At 42.8% G+C, this 18,887-nt stretch overlaps 1 non-coding gene across 1 annotated transcript; it reads right to left on the reverse strand.

The window, feature by feature from the left end:
• Positions 1-1,285: 1,285 nt before the first annotated feature.
• Trnas-gcu lies at positions 1,286-1,359 on the reverse strand. Its single transcript has one exon. It is a non-coding gene; the product is annotated as a tRNA-Ser (tRNA).
• Positions 1,360-18,887: the final 17,528 nt, after the last annotated feature.

Consider the following 18,887-nt stretch of genomic DNA (forward strand, 5'->3'; position numbering starts at 1 on the left):
AGAAGAAATATTTCATTTGATCGATGAAAGAAGAAAGTACAAAAACGTTCAGGGAAATTCAGAAGTACAGAAATACAAGTCGCTGAGGAATGAAATAAACAGTAAGTGTAGGGAAGCTAAGACGAAATGGCTGCATGAAAAACGTGAAGAAATCGAAAAAGAAATACTTCTCGGAAGGACTGACTCAGCAGATAGGAAAATCAAAATAACCTTAGGTAAAATTAAAAGCAATTGTGATAACACTAAGAGTGCAATGGGAATTCCACTATTAAGTGCAGAGGAGAGAGCGGGTAGGTGAAAAGAGTACATTGAAGGCCTCTATGAGGGGGAAGATTTGTCTGACGTAAATTTGAAATTTGTGGTAAGTTCCTATGGGACGAGACTGCTGAGGTCATCGGTCTCTAGGCTTACACACTACTTAATCTAACTTAAACTAGCTTACGCTAAGGACAGCACACATACCCATGCCCGAGGAACGACTCGAACCTCCGATGGGGGAAGCCGCGCGAACCATGTCAAGACGCGTAAGATCGCTCGGCTACCCCGCGCGGCTTTGTCTGACGTGATAGAAAAAAGAAACAAATGGCGATTAGAAGGGATAGGTGATCCAGTATTAGAATCAGAATTTAAGAGAGCTTTGGAGGACTTAAGATCAAATAAGGCAGACGGGATAGATAAAATTCCATCAGAATTTCATTGAGGGAAGTAGCTTAAATGAGAACAGCGAGAAATCTAACATCAGGACTGATGGTCAAAAAAAGTATATGAAGTTAGGAAGTCTCGGGGATTTTCTCCTCTCGAGGACTGGATGTTTGTCTTGTCCGCATCATTTCATCATCATTCGTGAAAGTGGCGAGACTGGACTGTGTAAAGATTGGGAAAGTGTACGAGCACTGGTAACCGCGCAGTTGAGCGGCCCACATCATCACATGGCGCGTCAAGGAATGTGTGAGACCTCTTTATGGATTTACTTGCCTCATTCTCTATCTCTGATTTATATTTGGGAGAAAACCATATTCCGGCCTATCTTGCTTATTTCTTCAATATGTGCACTATATTTTTTTGCTCGTCCAAGAAGCTGCATAGGTATCTCGTGACGGACATTCTTTTTATAGACCTGTTGCATAATTTCAAGATCGGGTTTCTTAAAGGGTTCACTTTCAGCAACATTTACACGGTCTTTTCAGGTGCAACGGAAAATATAACTTAATGTAAATAGAAGGGGGATAACTGCTTTCAGCTGCAAGGGGACATCAAGCGGAATCAGTGGCGACGCGCGAAAACGTGTACCAGACCGGGATTCGAACCCGGGACTCCTGCTTAGCAGGCACGTGCGGTAACCACTGCGCCATCCGGGACACAGTGTTATCGCGTAGATGAGTATTATCTTATATCCTGTAGATGAGTATTATCTTATAGACCTTGATATAACGTGAGATTTTGTTGCGATTTTTAACAAAATGGAGATGTGTGACTACCTAAGATCAAACTATGACTTCTATGTGCAAGGACACTGCCACGGAAACAGCAGCGTGATTGTAAATTACGATAAGACAGGTGAGAGTGACTATTCATCATGGATGAGCTCCAACTGTAGAGTAAAGATGTTTTACAAATTTGTATGTCTAGTCAAAAGCCCCGGAGCGAACAAAGTTCATGTAACCTCCTTATCGATTTTTTAAAGTGTCCTGATATGCGTCTATGATAAACTTTTACATCTTACTTTTATTTATTTATTTATTGTTCCGTGGGACCACATTAAGGAGAAGTCTCCATGGTCATGGAACGAGTCAATACATGAAATTATAACACGATTGTAGAAACAGATAAAATGAAATAAAAGAAACATATTCAGGCGACAAGTCGTTAGTTTAAATAAAGAAAATCAAGAATGTAACACTGGAATTTGCTTAATTTTTTAGCTCTTCCAGGAGCTCCTCGACAGAATAGAAGGAGTGAGCCATGAGGAAACTCTTCAGTTTAGACTTAAAAGCGTTTGGGCTACTGATAAGATTTTTGAGTTCTTGTGGTAGCTTATTGAAAATGGATGCAGCAGGATACTGCAATCCTTTCTGCACAAGAGTCAAGGAAGTGCATTCCACATGCAGATTTGATTTCTGCCTAGTATTAACTGAGTGAAAGCTGCTAACTCTTGGGAATAAGCTAATATTGCTAACAGCAAATGACATTAAAGAAAATATATACTGTGAGGGCAATGTCAGAATTCCCAGACTATTGAATAGGGGTCGACAAGAGGTTCTCGAACTTACACCACACATAGCTCGAACAGCCCGTTTTTGAGCCAAAAATTCCCTTTTTGAATCAGAAGAATTACCCCAAAAAATAATACCATATGACATAAGCGTATGAAAATATGCGAAGTAGACCACTTTTCGTATTGAAATGTCACTTATTTCAGATACTGTTCTAATGGTAAATAAAGCGGCATTTAGTTTCTGAACAAGATCCTGAACATGGGCTTTCCACAACAGCTTACTATCTATCCGTACGCCTAGGAACTTGAACTGCTCCGTCTCGCTTATAACATGCCCATTCTGTCTGATTAAAATATCAGTTCTTGTTGAATTGTGAGTTAGAAACTGTAAAAACTGAGTCTTACTGTGATTTAGCATCAAATTATTTTCCACAAGCCACGAACTTATTTCATGAACTACATTATTTGATAATGTTTCAATATTACACACAAGATCCTTCACTACCAAGCTGGTGTCATCAGCAAACAGAAATATTTTTGAATCACCTGTAATACTAGAAGGCATATCATTTATATAAATAAGAAACAGCAGTGGCCCCAGCACCGATCCTTGGGGAAGCTGAAGGGTATAGTACCTGATATTTCAAAATGAATATCAAGGTTTTAAATCCTTGTAGAATTTATTACGTTCAACTGATAAACTAAAAAAAAAAAAATGAAAGAGCAACTTAGTTTTTCTTACACGTGTTCGGTGTGAGCACCATTCGTCACATAGCGGACATCTAGTCGATCGGCGAGGTCTTCCCAAGTCTTGATCATTGTGTCTTGAGTAATTGTTGCAACAATTGCTTAATTCTGTTTCTTAAGTCGGGTACACATGATCCTTGATGAACCCCCAAAAGTAAAGTCGCATGGCATCAGATCATTTGAATGTGGAGGCCCTGCGAAACATCTGTTACTCGGCCCCTTGCGGCAAATCAGGTGGTCGCGCACAACGTCGTTTAACAAGTCACGTACTGAATTATGCCAGTGAGTAACCATCTCGCTCCCAAATGAAGTTCTGTGGTTCAATTCCTTCCAATACAGGAAAGAGCCATAGTTCTAGAGCATCAAGATAAAAAATACCAGTTACAGTTGCTTCACCGAAAAAGGAAGTCCCATAAGCTGTCCGCCGGGATATGGCAGACACAATAATCAGTTTAGAGGAGTTTCGTTGCAACTGTATCGTCTCATGGGGATTTTCTGGCCACCAGATGTGCGCACTATGTCTGTTCACATTTCCACTTAGGGGTCATGTCGATTCATCGCAGAAGACGACACGATCCAGGAAATCTTCCCTAGTCGCTGTCTTTGCTACTATCACTTTCTGACAGAAGACACAGGTAACAGTACACGTGCAGAAGTATCCAAACAAAACAACTTGAGTTGCTCATTCATTCAAGGTATTATTTATAATTGTAATTTGAATGCAATAAATGCTACAAGGCCTTAAGACGCTGATATTCATTTGGAAACAACTGATATAACTAGACTTGAAGCCTCTTTCGGTAACTTCAGAGTGGACGTGTGTTATGTCCTGTGGACGACTGTCTAAGGGTACTAACAGTATTTATAGGGTGCACCGCTGTACCTTGTGCCAGTCACTTCCGTATGGTGACAAGCAACGAATAACTTATAGAACAGCTGCTTTGTGGCGTTTAATAGTGTCCTGCAGTTCGTTTAGTGCGCCAAAAGGAAAACCAGAAAGCTGACTTGCGCACAAGCAAACCTTCTAGATTATCATAACTGAGACAAGATTGTAAAGTATATTCTGTCAGCGTTAGTTTCAATTATTGGCCTGTAAACTATGTGGAGATTGTTAATGCAGACTGCAACAAAAATGATACAAACATTATACATAAGTCTTATATCAAAGCTGTAGAAACATATTTTTATCGCTCTATGGTACTGGCCTTCACAATACCATCAAATGTAGATGTTGGTGAATTAGGATTGATTCCCATGAATAATGTTGCAACATACGTCTTAAGAGAAAGAATCAATGTATCAACAGACATAAACGATACCACATTAAAGAAATTTCTCCTTTTAGCACCCTTCGTGTGTTATGTGTACGAAAAAGAAAACTGGAAATGGGAGAGGTCGAAGTCAAAAAACAACAGCTGGAGTATAAAGCGAAAACAACTAACATGAAGGAGGAATATAAATTGCTGCTGGAATAAATAGAAATCATTGCAGCTTTGCAGGCACGGCTCAAATATTATCCTGAACACGGCGTATGGGGAAATTTAGATACAAGTGGATAATATAATGCATCAGCATTTACTGTCAGTACTAATGATAAGTTGCCATAAGATAGAGTACTGGCCAAAAATGATGGATTCGAGAGTATTTATTATGTTAAAGAAAGCACGAAAAACCTGTTTATAAAGCTCCAACCCTGTTTGGATCTGCTTGAAAAGGATGGTTACATTATATTCAAACATTATATTCACATGTGACAGGCTGGTTGTTGTGGACCTAGCAACAGAGCAGCTCTTTGCAGAGTTTAAAACTAACAAACTAACTGCATTTAATGGCCACTCGTTTGCAAACGCTTTAAAATTTAGGTTTTATACAGAAAAGGCACACTGATGTGGAGCAGAAGAATTGTTAACGTACATCCAGGATGATGTGGAATGTTTTAAAAATAGTGTAACGCAGGAGATTAAAATTACCTAATGGTCTTTGCTAATAGACTTGCAAGAAGGAACAGAACTAATTTGTTTTCTGATTCGCTACCCTGCCAAAGCAATATAAAAGTCACGTATTTATGGTGATCTACATGCATCTTTTGGATATTGATGTTGCGGAGCGGCTGCAAGTAAATACACTCCTGGAAATTGAAATAAGAACACCGTGAATTCATTGTCCCAGGAAGGGGAAACTTTATTGACACATTCCAGGGGTCAGATACAGCACATGATCACACTGACAGAACCACAGGCACATAGACACAGGCAACAGAGCATGCACAATGTCGGCACTAGTACAGTGTATATCCACCTTTCGCAGCAATGCCGGCTGCTATTCTCCCATGGAGACGATCGTAGAGATGCTGGATGTAGTCCTGTGGAACGGCTTGCCATGCCATTTCCACCTGGCGCCTCAGTTGGACCAGCGTTCGTGCTGGACGTGCAGACCGCGTGAGACGACGCTTCATCCAGTCCCAAACATGCTCAATGGGGGACAGATCCGGAGATCTTGCTGGCCAGGGTAGTTGACGTACACCTTCTAGAGCACGTTGGGTGGCACGGGATACATGCGGACGTGCATTGTCCTGTTGGAACAGCAAGTTCCCTTGCCGGTCTAGGAATGGTAGAACGATGGGTTCGATGACGGTTTGGATGTACCGTGCACTATTCAGTGTCCCCTCGACGATCACCAGTGGTGTACGGCCAGTGTAGGAGATCGCTCCCCACACCATGATGCCGGGTGTTGGCCCTGTGTGCCTCGGTCGTATGCAGTCCTGATTGTGGCGCTCACCTGCACGGCGCCAAACACGCATACGACCATCATTGGCACCAAGGCAGAAGCGACTCTCATCGCTGAAGACGACACGTCTCCATTCGTCCCTCCATTCACGCCTGCCGCGACACCACTGGAGGCGGGCTGCACGATGTTGGGGCGTGAGCGGAAGACGGCCTAACGGTGTGCGGGACCGTAGCCCAGTTTCATGGAGACAGTTGCGAATGGTCCTCGCCGATACCCCAGGAGCAACAGTGTCCCTAATTTGCTGGGAAGTGGCGGTGCGGTCCCCTACGGCACTGCGTAGGATCCTACGGTCTTGGCGTGCATCCGTGCGTCGCTGCGGTCCGGTCCCAGGTCGACGGGCACGTGCACCTTCCGCCGACCACTGGCGACAACATCGATGTACTGTGGAGACCTCACGCCCCACGTGTTGAGCAATTCGGCGGTACGTCCACCCGGCCTCCCGCATGCCCACTATACGCCCTCGCTCAAAGTCCGTCAACAGCACATACGGTTCACGTCCACGCTGTCGCGGCATGCTACCAGTGTTAAAGACTGCGATGGAGCTCCGTATGCCACGGCAAACTGGCTGACACTGACGGCGGCGGTGCACAAATGCTGCGCAGCTAGCGCCATTCGACGGCCAACATCGCGGTTCCTGGTGTGTCCGCTGTGCCGTGCGTGTGATCATTGCTTGTACAGCCCTCTCGCAGTGTCCGGAGCAAGTATGGTGGGTCTGACACACCGGTGTCAATGTGTTCTTTTTTCCATTTCCAGGAGTGTAGTTGCAACGTCAGTTCGTTGAGTCAAGTGCAATTGTTTGACTCGTCTCTGTGCAACATGGTGTGACGGAAAAAACGTAGTACACGAAAAGAATAATTTCACCGTAGAGTAATTCTGTTTTTAACGCAAAACAAATTGTCCGTCTCTGTTGGCAATGGGGATCGCGTTAAAAGCGTAATGACCAGTGTTTCTTTGTGCTGACTGCAGCTACATATCGCAAAAAACAAATTGCAAATATTTATCGAAACACCTGAGAAAATGCACCTTGTAACATAGCAACTTATTCCGACGCTTTACGCGCCGTTCATGTCTTGCTGTTCAGCAGGAGAGAGCAGTTTTTTTTTGTCTCATATAAGCGCAGCTGTCGCCTTGGGCACTAGGACCATGAGCTGACTACTGTGCGTACGATTTCGTTGTGCACACTCGTAATGAATCGAAATGACTAGTATTAAAATCGATTCGCTCGTTTTCATATTCCATATGAAAACTTGTATTGATAATGCAATTACACTGCAAAAATCTTAGTTCGGTAACTTCACTACTTTCCGAGATATAAAATTTTACCTAAAGCGCTTAACAACTCTACTGCTGCTACAAAACTGAGCAAGGAATTATAAAGCATTCGTTTATAATATCAATTGAAACGATAACTAAAAAGATTACTTCATATAAACTGATTTTCTACAATATTCTTTGCCTTCATTACAATAGCTGGATGACGTAATAATAACTAATTCAAAAATTATTATTTAATTATATTTCGTTGAGTGAATGTTGCGGAGAGAATGAGAGACGGTGTGGAGAGCATACGTAAAGTGTGAATGTTTTATTTTAAAGTGTGAAAGTATGCGTGGGAGAGTTCTCTCGCAATCATGAACATGCGACGCACTGTATGTAACGTGTATCCTGGTGTGCATGCTTTTGTATGTAAGCAGCCAAAAGAGAATTGGTTCAAATGGTTCAAATGGCTCTAAGCGCTGTGGGACTTAACATCTGAGGTCATCAGTCTGCTAGACTTAGAACTACGTGAACCTAACTAACCTAAGGACATCACACACATCCATTCCCGAGGCAGGATTCTAACCCGCGAGCCTAGCAGCAGCACGGTCCCAGACTGAAGCGCCTAGAACCGGTAGGCCACCGCGGCCGGCAAGTTAATTATTAGATCAGTTAGTTTTTGAAACGTATTTTCAACCGTTATTTGTTTTATTTAAATTAAATTTGGTTTCGTAAATAAAGAATTTCTCTTATTAGATCAGTTAGTTTTTGAAACGTATTTTCAACCGTTATTTGTTTTATTTAAATTAAATTTGGTTTCGTAAATAAAGAATTTCTCTTATAAATTGGTTTGTGTGATTCTGTTGGATGACTTAGGTATTACCGCGAGTATTCGAGGAGTGGAGCTGTTCCGATTGGCTGGCTAAGTAAACTGCCGGTAGTAATTAAGCAGTTACCACTCTTTGTCATACAGTTCTGTGTCTTTAAGGGTCGCTGGTGAACCGTCTTATTGTACAGATCAATGTGGAACCACTGCACGCGAATTTTTGTTAAGATGAAAGAATTCTGAAGTTCTGTCGGTTCTGTTGTCGGAATTTTGAAGCAAGTTTAGCTTTAACATTATAACGGAAGTCTGGAAATTTTAAGAGGATTTGTTTGGAAGTTGTTTGTGTGTGAACTTTGTTGTTGTACTTTTACTCTGCGTGGCGTGTTTCGTGAACATCTCGGAACACTCGGGCGAGCACTTGTTTCTAAGAAGATCACTGAACGACTCGATGTAGTAACCCGCGAATAACTGTAGGTTAGTGACTGTATGGAACGCTAAATTTATTCGGGTCGGACTGATAAACTTGTGGCTACTTTCGCGTGGAGAAGTTGTATTAAATACAGTAGTTAACTTGCAAATGGTTCAAATGGCTCTGAGCACTATGAGACTTAACATCTGAGGTCATCAGTCCCCAAGAACTTAAAACTACTTAAACCTAACTAAACTAACGACATCCCACACATCAATGCCCGAGGCAGGATTCGAACCTGCGACCGTAGCGGTCGCGCGGTTCCAGACTGAAGCGCCTAGAACCTCTCGGCCACACCGGCCGGCAGTTAGCTTACATCAAACAATATTAATTTTAAACTAAATTTGGACTTGATAGCAATTTACAACACGTTTTGGAGGCAATAGAACCTAATCGATTGAAATTTAAAATTTTTGAAGAAAGCTATTTAGAATCCCGAAAGCCAGAATATTTTACGAACGTTCAGATGCTGCCTCCAAGCTTGAGTAATGCGGCCTTTGCTTGGAGGGTATTAAGTCAATTTTTCTTCAACGCTGCTGTTTTCGACTGAGCCAGTACTTATCAACGCAGAGTCAAGGCGCAGGCAACAAGTAGCCTACTGAGGTAGGTGGACTGAATGTTGAGGATGGGAACCAGCTGCGCCGCAAAACTGACGACTGTTACGAGGAATGTGCTGGTATCCGATCGCTGAGACAGCAGTATCATTATTAGTAGATGTCCGCATACTTTTGATCGGACAGCGTATGCTAAATATAAATGCTAAGAGTGAAGAAAATTCGCGCATGCGAATAAATTTTGTAAATAAACTGGCGCTCAGTGAGATGAGAATGTACAATAATGCTCCCGCTGCATTGCAGGCAGAGGCAGAAGACCTAACCTGTTTCATGTCAGGGCCACATAATCTCGTGACAATGACATCTTGTAGCGGTACGCCAGCGGCGAGGCGAGTTACCTGCACGGCTTGTACTAGAGATCTGGCCATCCCAGCAACACAAGTGCACACTACTGCAGTGGCAGGCTGTCTTCGAAGTGTCCAGGAGCACTCCAGTTAGGCCTTCGAAACCTTCAAGTGGACCTTAGCGAATTCTATGTTATTGGTTCATCCTGTCCTCCGTGAACAGATGGCACTTTTTTTTCGATGCTAGCCAGTCTGTTGCAATCGCAGCGCTCCAGCAATGGTCATCTGGAGTTCGGCAGCCACTAGCCTTCTTATCGAAAGGTCCATCTCCACGACAAAAGAATTGGGGTGCATTTGATAGTGAAATGCCTGCTATATATCTCCTTGTCAAAATTTTTTCGACAATACTTGGAAGGTGTGAAGTTCAAAATCTACACAGATCACAAACTCTTAACTTCACTTTTTCAACGGTTTCTGAGTTAAAGGCCCTACGTCAGGTACGTTACGCGGAATTTATTCCATATCCCGGGGACCTACAATGCTGTCGCGGACTACTTGCCGCGCAGTTGTATAGTTTTGACGTGTATCGATTGGGCAGCTGCCGCAACAGACCAAGAATCGGACGCATTTTTGCAACAAGAGCGCCTCGATCCTGCAATTAACAGTTTGAAACTTGAATATGTGGAATTACAGGGTTCTCAATGCCGCATTTGGTGTGACATCTCGCAATATGTTGCGACCTCTTATTCGATTTCGTTGGAGACGGGCCGTCTTTGATGTTTTACACGTCTTGTTGCACCCTGGCTTTAACGCTCTGACCAAGTTAGCTGCCTCCAAAGTGGTATGGTCGGGAGAACGTAAGGACTGTGCACGAAGTTGCCTTCCCCGGCAGAAAAGTGAAGTAGGCCGTCACACGACTTCTCCCGTGGACTCTTTCCCTTCATCTACAGGTCGACTAGTTCACATTCACGTTGACATCGTAGGACCTCTTCCGAATTAATACTCGTGACAGGTTACGAGCATCTGCGACGTACGAGCTACTATCCCTGTAGTAATGGAATGATAGAACGTATGCACCGTACCGTTAAGGTTTCACTGGCCTGTCACCGTGAAGCAAGGACGGCTGCCCTATCTATGGTTTTGTTGGGACTACACAGTAGGTTAAAAGAGGATATTGGATGCTCTGCAGCAAAATTATTCTACGGTGAGGGCTTAAAGGCCACGGGAGAATTTTTCGCCTCATTTCCCCTGCACAGTTGGGAAACTGGTGAATATGGCCAGTTTCTGCAAAAATTACAAGCTTTCATGCGCTTGCAGTATCCTTTTCCGCCGCTGCGGCATCTATCTCTACCATTCTTTATTCCCAAAGGCCTTTTCACCTGTGCTAAGGTTTGGATCAGGGACGATGCCGTCAGGTCTCCATTGACCCCTCTTCATTCGCTGTTATCTCCCGCAACCACAAGACCTTCGTCATTGATAAAAATGTCACAGTCTCAGCTGACCACCCTAAGCGAGCATTTACCGAAACGCAGCAGCCGCCTTGACTCGTGGAATCTCCAGCCAGCCTGCCTCAGCCATCCTCCGCCCTCCACCCTACGAACCCCAGACCCGTTCCGGCAGATATAACAAGTATCTTTTCTCTTAGGTCCGGGAGGCTCCGGGCTTCCGTCGTGACAAGGTCTCTTAAACTTGTGTTCGAGCATAGCTCTGCCAAATGGAGTGGACGGGATGGCGGGGGAGGGCGGCTAATGTCGCGTGTGCAACGAGTGAACGAGGGCCGAGGGCAGGTCGAAAAGTAGTTACCTTGCAAGTATGTTGTGTCTTTTAACTGATCATCACTGCTGGATGGCTAACTGTGTTGTGATGCTTGCTATACAGGGTGGTCCACTGATCGTGACCGCGCCAAATATCTCACAAAATAAGCGTGAAACGAAAAAACTACAAAGAACGAAACTTGTCTAGCTTGAAGGGGGAAACCAGTGGCGCTGCCATAGGTCAAACGGATATCAACTGCGTTTTTTTTTAATAGGAAACCCCATTTGATATTACATATTCGTGCAGTACGTAAAGAAATATGAATGGTTTAGTGGACCACTTTTTTCGCTTAGGGATACGCCGCTGTAACACTCACAAACATATGGCTCACAATTTTAGACGAACAGTTCGTAACAGGCATGTTTTTTAAATTAAAATACAGAACGTAGGTACGTTTGAACATTTTATTTCGGTTGTTCCAATGTGATACATGTACCTTTGTGAACCTATCATTTTTGAGAACGCATGCTGTTACACCATGATTACCTGTAAATACCACATTAATGCAATAAATGCTCAAAATGATGTTCGACAACCTCAATGGATTTGGCAATACGTGCAACGACATTCCTCTCAACAGCGAGTAGTTCGCCTTCCGTAATGTTCGCTTTATGCACTGACAATGCGCTGACGCATGTTGTCAGGCGTTGTCGGTGGATCACGATAGCAAATATCCTTCAACTTTCCCCACAGAAAGCAATCCGGGGACGTCAGATCCGGTGAACGTGCGGGCCATGGTATGGTGCTTCGACGACCAATCCACCTGTCATGAAATATGCTGTTCAATACCGCTTCAACTGCACGCGAGCTATGTTCCGGACATCCATAATGTTGGAAGTACATCGCCATTCTGTCATGCAGTGAAACATCTTGTAGTAACATCGGTAGAACAATATTTAGGATATCAGCATACACTGCACCATTTACATTGCCATCTATAAAATGGCGGCCAATTAGCCTTCCTACCACAATGCCGCACCATACGTTAACCCGCAAAGGTCGCTGATGTTCCACTTGTCGCAGCCATCGTGGGTTTTCCGTTGCCCAATAGTGCATATTATACCGGTTTACGTTACCGCTGTTGGTGAATGACGCTTCGTCGCTAAACAGAACGAGTGTAAAAAATCTGTCATCGTCCCGTAATTTCTCTTGTGCCCAGTGGCAGAACTGTACATGATGTTCAAAGTCGTCGCCATGCAATTCCTGGTGCATAGAAATATAGTACGGGTGCAATCGATGTTGATGTAGCATTCTCAACACCGACGTTTTTGAGATTCCCGATTCCCGCGCAGTTTGTCTGCTACTGATGTGTGGATTAGCCTACTTGGGCATCATCATTTGTTGCAGGTCGTGGTTGACGTTTTACATGTGGCTGAACACTTCCTGTTTCCTTAAATAACGTAACTATCCGGCGAACGGTCCGGACACTTGGATGATGTCGTCCAGGATACCGAGCAGCATACATAGCACACGCCCGTTGGGCGTTTTGATCAAATAGCCATAAATCAACATGATATCGACCTTTTCTGCAATTGGTAAACGGTCCATTTTAACACGGGTAATGTATCACGAAGCAAATACCGTCCGCGCTGGCGGAATGTTACGTGATGCCACGTACTTATACGTTTGTGACCATTACAGCGCCATCTATCACAAAGCGAAAAAAGAGTTCCAAATAAAACATTCATATATCTTCACCTACTACACGAATATGTAATAAAAAATGGGGTATCCTGTTTAAAAAAAACGCAATTGATATCCGTTTGACCTATGGTAGCGCCATCTAGCGGGCCAACCATAGCGCCATCTGGTTTTCCCCTTCAAGCAAGACGAGTTTCGTTCTTTGTAGTTTTTTTCATTTGATGCTTATTTCGTGAGATACTTGGCTCGGTCACTATCAACGGACCACCCTGTATACGTGCTGCTCTTCTATTTAATTAGATTGAACTATGTTAAATAAGGAAGGTTTGTTAAAGCGCTCTTTGCGAGTCTCGTCACGCCCCAGTATTACTGATCATAAAAAACACGTTTCTAGCCACGTGGTGTCCACCACCACACAAAGAATGGACGTCATTATACCGAAGGTTTGGTTCGAGAAAGAAAGTTTACAGCCCGCATTCGAATTATAATGGTAAAGCTCGCTGAAACTGAGAGGAAGAAGAAATAATAATGGAACTCAAGATTACAAAGAAACGGACGTGGGGCCATCATTCATGAAACACACCAAGTCCGCTCCACCACTATAATTTCGTTGCCGTTAATTTCACTCAATTATCACTCCTCTTAACTAACAACATTGAATAATTAGGCAAAAAGGCAACGCAAGTCTTATTCACAGACAGATAGTGTGGAAGAAAGGAGTATGAACACAAGATCTTAAGTTGCACAGGAGTCTATTGGTATCACATGCGAAGAATATACAAAAAGCACAGTAGATCAGTAACTGAACATGAACGTACTAATACTTTCAAATCTAACAACACCCTACCTCGCACAACACAGCCCGACGTATACTAAGATCATGTTCCAAGGGACGAACCATACTCACACGTCGGACTCTGCAGGAAGAGTGATCCCCAAAAACCAGCCTCCCCAAAAACCGACGTCCTCTTGGCGCTGTTAGGCTACCCAGTAGAGTGAAAAAGAAAAACCGGGAAAGCTCACAATTTGTGGCATGCTCTTTTACTGGACAAACATAAAGACTGAGATGGATCAGGATTTGCTATATGTTATTTTGCGGGACATTTCTGAAGTTCAAACTGAGAGAAAAGAAGCGTAAATCTGAAGTTCGGTGTGGCTACTTCTGCGGGAAATAAACTTCTCTAATCAATCCCGAAGATTCGAAAACGCATATGCACGCTTCCATATCATGCGACAAAGAAATCAGGACATCGTAATGTAAAACGAAGAGGCTGGTGATCTCAAGTGAAAAATAAAACATTATATTCTCCTCCTTCGCATCGGCATGCATACGAAGGGACTAACGGACGACGGAGTCCAAATGCCCTGCCCAGAGACATGAATGTTTTCCTTTTATTCTATGGCTTTACAGTCGCTCACGTTAAAATAGGAAATTATTAGTACTCTCCGTCTTCAGGCCACGAGTGGCCTACCGGGACCATCCGACCGCCGTGTCATCCTTAGTGGACGATGCGGATAGGAGGGGCGTGGGGTCAGCACACCGCTCTCCCGGTCGTTATGATGGTATTCTTGACCGAAGGCGCTACTATTCGGTCGAGTAGCTCCTCAATTGGCATCACGAGGCTGAGTCCACCCCGAAAAAATAGCAACGGTGCATGGCGGCCTGGATGGTCACCCATCCAAGTGCCGACCACGCCCGACAGCGCTTATCTTCGGTGATCTCACGGGAACCGGTGTATCCACTGCGGCAACATCGTTGCCGGAAATTATTAGTTATAATGAATAAACTTTGACTAGTGAACACTTATAATGTCATATTTTGACTAAAGTTCAGTCTTGATCACATCATGTATGTCTGTTAGATTGCAAAGTTTGGCTGCAGCGAGCAAGATGTCTATAAGATATCGATGCTAAACTGAGTTTTGGCTCCTTACTTGCTATCGGTAAATGTCGATACTTTTCGTGTCGACTTCTTATGTTTACGGCTGCTGCCAACTTCAGCGATCTAATAGCTGTAGCAATATACTAGGACAGCGAACTAGTGTTGTGTGTCAACTGAAAAATAAATAGCGTAGCGAGTGTGTTTGAACATAAACAACTCTTCGATATGTTTTCACCTGACCTTGTTGCTTCTGGGTGTAATATATACCATAGCTGCTGATTATTTGGGCACGCGCATGCCTAAAGTTGCATCATTTTATAGCAGACAGACAATATTCTCCCTCTTACGTCCTCCCACAACGTAGTGACAAAGTTCTTCCTCATGCTTCCTGTGCACTTCACACTCAACGAAGCTAAGCTTAGCATCAACAACTTATACAGACTTCTATCGATATCCATAGAGCGGAATTGTTGCCTCTAAGAGCACTAAAACATGAAATAAAAGTAACATGGCTTTAGTGTCTCAGAGTTTCATGGGCTGAGTTTGAAAAATGATATACCTAATACATAAGTTGGACCTTTTTCCAATGAGTAAAGCATCCGGTGGCTGTATCCTCGGGTCAGTGACCAGACACTGAATGTGTGTTTGCTTACATGAAGATTAAACGACGAACATAGTCTGTGGAAACTTTAAAAGTTTCGTCACACTGATAGTAAGAAGGGATTTGCAGTACTTAGCGCGACTGAGATTGGTTTGTCTAGTTCACCAGAAATGACACTTCAGGGTAACTCTTTTTCGTTATTTTTTGGAAGAGTGAAGTGTTATTAAACAACTTTGTTAATTTAAACATGATAATGTTACACGTCAATAGATGTAGCTTTTGTATCATCAGTCCAATACTGAACAAGGGAGGGGGAGAGTCACCATTTAAATAAATGATAAACAATTTGTTTCCAGTGGCCTTTTAAATAAATTAAAAATATAGCTAATGCTCAACAAGAAAGATCCGTTGGGGGGAAACCAAGCCACGGAAGCAATTGAGGACATTACAGAAGAACTAGAAATTCTGAGGTCTGATACTACAAAAACTTTCAGGATTGTTTTTGAGAGTGCAATTGAAATTTATCAACAGCTGGACATCTCAGTCTTGATTCCTGGGATGGTTAACATCCAAAAGAACAGATCAAACTTCTCCATGCGTGATCCTGAAGAGTACTACCGAGAGGCAGTCTTTATTTCATTTTTAGCTTGTTCCATAACAGAGCTAAAAATTGCAGAACACAAGAAAGTGTTGTCTGGATTTTCATCAGTGTTCCAGATTTCAGCCAGTGAAACACCATTTAATAGAACGAGAAGAGTTCATGTAAGAATTGAATTCCACTTTGGAGATATGGACCGTGGAGTTGAAGATGTTTTTGCTGAATTATGTCTATTGTTGTTGTTGTGTTCTTCAGTCCAGAGACTGGTTCGATTCAGCTCTCCATGCTACTCTATCCTGTGCAGGTTTCTCCATCTTCGAGTAACTACCACAACCTAAATACTTCTGAATGTGCTTAGTGTATTCATCTCTTGGCCTCCCTCTACGATTTTTACCCTCCACGCTTTCCTCCAATTCTAAAGTAGTGAACCCTTGAGACCTCAGAACGTGTCGTACCAACCGATCCCTTCTTATAGTCAAGTTGTGTCACAAATTCCTCTTCTCCCCAATTCTATTCAGTACCTCCTCATCAGTTCCGTGATCTACCCATCTAATTTTCAGAATTCTTTTGTAGCACCACATTTCGGAAGCTTCTGTTCTCTTCTTGTCTAAACTATTTATCATCCAAGTTTCACTCCCATACAAGGCTACATTTCACACAAATGCTTTCAGGAACGACTTCCTGACAAATATATACTCGATGTTAACAAATTTATGTTTTTCAGAAACGCTTTCCTTGCCATAGCCAGTCTACATTTTATATCCTCTCTACTTCGACCATTATCAGTTATTTTGCTCCCCAAATAGCAAAACTCCTTTACTACTTTAAGTGTCTCATTTCCTAATCTAATTCCCTCAGTGTCACCTGATTTAATTCGACTGCATTCCATTATCCTCGTTTTGCTTCTGTTGATGTTCATCTTATATCCTCCTTTCAAGACACTGTCCATTCCGTTCAACTGCTCCTCCAGGTCCTTTTCTGTCTCTGACAGAATTACAATGTCGTCGGCAAGCCTCAAAGTTTTTATTTATTCTCCATAGGTTTTAATTTCTACTCCAAATTATTCTTTTGTTTCCTTTACTGCTTTGTTCAATATACAGATTGAATAACATCGGGGATAGGCTGGAACCCTGTCTCACTCCCTTTTCAACCACGGCTTGCCTTTAGTACCCCTCGTCTCTTATATTGCCATTTGGTTTCTGCACAAATTGCAAATAGCCCGTCGCTCCCTGTATTTTACCCCTACCACCTTCAGAATTTGAAAGAGAGTACTACAGTCAACGTCATCAAAAGTTTTCTCTAAGTCTACAAATGCTAAAATTACGTTTATAGGAAAGAAAAAAATTCTAGACCTTCATCTGCCATGGAACCACTGCAATTATGCAACAATGACATCTATCCAAATATCAACAGCCTTGAGAAGATATTGGCCACATTTCCTGAAACTACAGCCACAGCAGAGTAGTCATTCACCAATTTAAAGACATCAAGACTTACCTACGAAATTCAACAGTACAGGCAAGTTTTGAAGTTTATTGCCTCACATTAAGTAGTATATTAACATTTAGATTGTCATTTATTAATATTTACAAGTTCTAAAGGAAACAATGTTTGCTGACGTATAAGTTAAATTAAGTTGATAATTGTGTTTTATCCTTAAAGGGATTCGCGCTCTAGTCCGTTCATCTTTCAGTACCTATTACAACACTGAAGGTGACAGAGAGCCTCGCAAAGACAGAAGGAAAGTGATACGTCATCACAGGGAATTTACTTGTTATTTCATGGTGTCTTCGTTTTAGTTTCCATTATTATATGCCATGAGTTATTTATTCATCGGTAGAACAAAATACTTGACACAGATATTTATTTTATTATTTTATTTATTTATTTATTGTTCCGTGGGACCACATTTAGGAGAAGTCTCCATGGTCATGGAACGAGTCAATACATGAAATTATAACACGATTGTAGAAACAGATAAAATGAAATATAAGAAACATATTCAGGCGACAAGTCGTTAGTTTAAATAAAGAAAATCAAGAATGTAACACTGGAATTTGCTTAATTTTTTAGCTCTTCCAGGAGCTCCTCGACAGAATAGAAGGAGTGAGCCATGAGGAAACTCTTCAGTTTAGACTTAAAAGTGTTTGGGCTACTGCTAAGATTTTTGAGTTCTTGTGGTAGCTTATTGAAAATGGATGCAGCAGAATACTGCACTCCTTTCTGCACAAGAGTCAAGGAAGTGCATTCCACATGCAGATTTGATTTCTGCCTAGTATTAACTGATTGAAAGCTGCTAACTCTTGGGAATAAGCTAATATTGCTAACAACAAACGACATTAAAGAAAATACATACTGTGAGGGCAATGTCAAAATTCTCAGACTATTGAATAGGGGTCGACAAGAGGTTTTCGAACTTACACCATACATAGCTCGAACAGCCCGTTTTTGAGCCAAAAATACCCTTTTTGAATCAGAAGAATTACCCCAAAAAATAATACCATATGACATAAGCGTATGAAAATATGCGAAGTATACTACTTTTCGTGCTGAAATGTCACTTATTTCAGATACTGTTGTAATGGTAAATAAAGCGGCATTTACTTTCTGAACAAGATCCTGAACATGGGCTTTCCACAACAGCTTACTATCTATCCGTACGCCTAGGAACTTGAACTGCTCCGTCTCGCTTATAACATGCCCATTCTGTCTGATTAAAATGTCAGTTCTTGTCGAATTGTGGGTTACTTCGCACAGTGTTTCCTATATTCAGTCCTGAAACACCTTTCAGGAACACAAATCCTCAGGTTGAGCCCGACCGGCTAGCCGCGCGGTCTAACGCGCTGCTTCCCGAGAGGGAAGGCGTGCCAGTCTCCGGCACGAATCCGCCGGGCGGATTAGTGCCGAGGTCCGGTGTGCCGGCCAGCCTGTGGATGGTTTTTTAAGGCGGTTTTCCATCTACCTCGGCGAATGCGGTCTGGTTCCCCTCGTTCCGCCTCAGTTACACTGTGTCGGCGATTGTTGCGCAAACACCGTTTCCACGTACGCTTACACCATAATTACTCTACTACGGCCGACCGGAGTGGCCGTGCGGTTCTAGGCGCTACAGTCTGGAACCGAGCGACCGCTACGATCGCAGGTTCGAATCCTG

Source organism: Schistocerca piceifrons, chromosome X, assembly GCF_021461385.2.
Source record: "Schistocerca piceifrons isolate TAMUIC-IGC-003096 chromosome X, iqSchPice1.1, whole genome shotgun sequence".
Lineage (NCBI taxonomy): Eukaryota > Metazoa > Arthropoda > Insecta > Orthoptera > Acrididae > Schistocerca > Schistocerca piceifrons.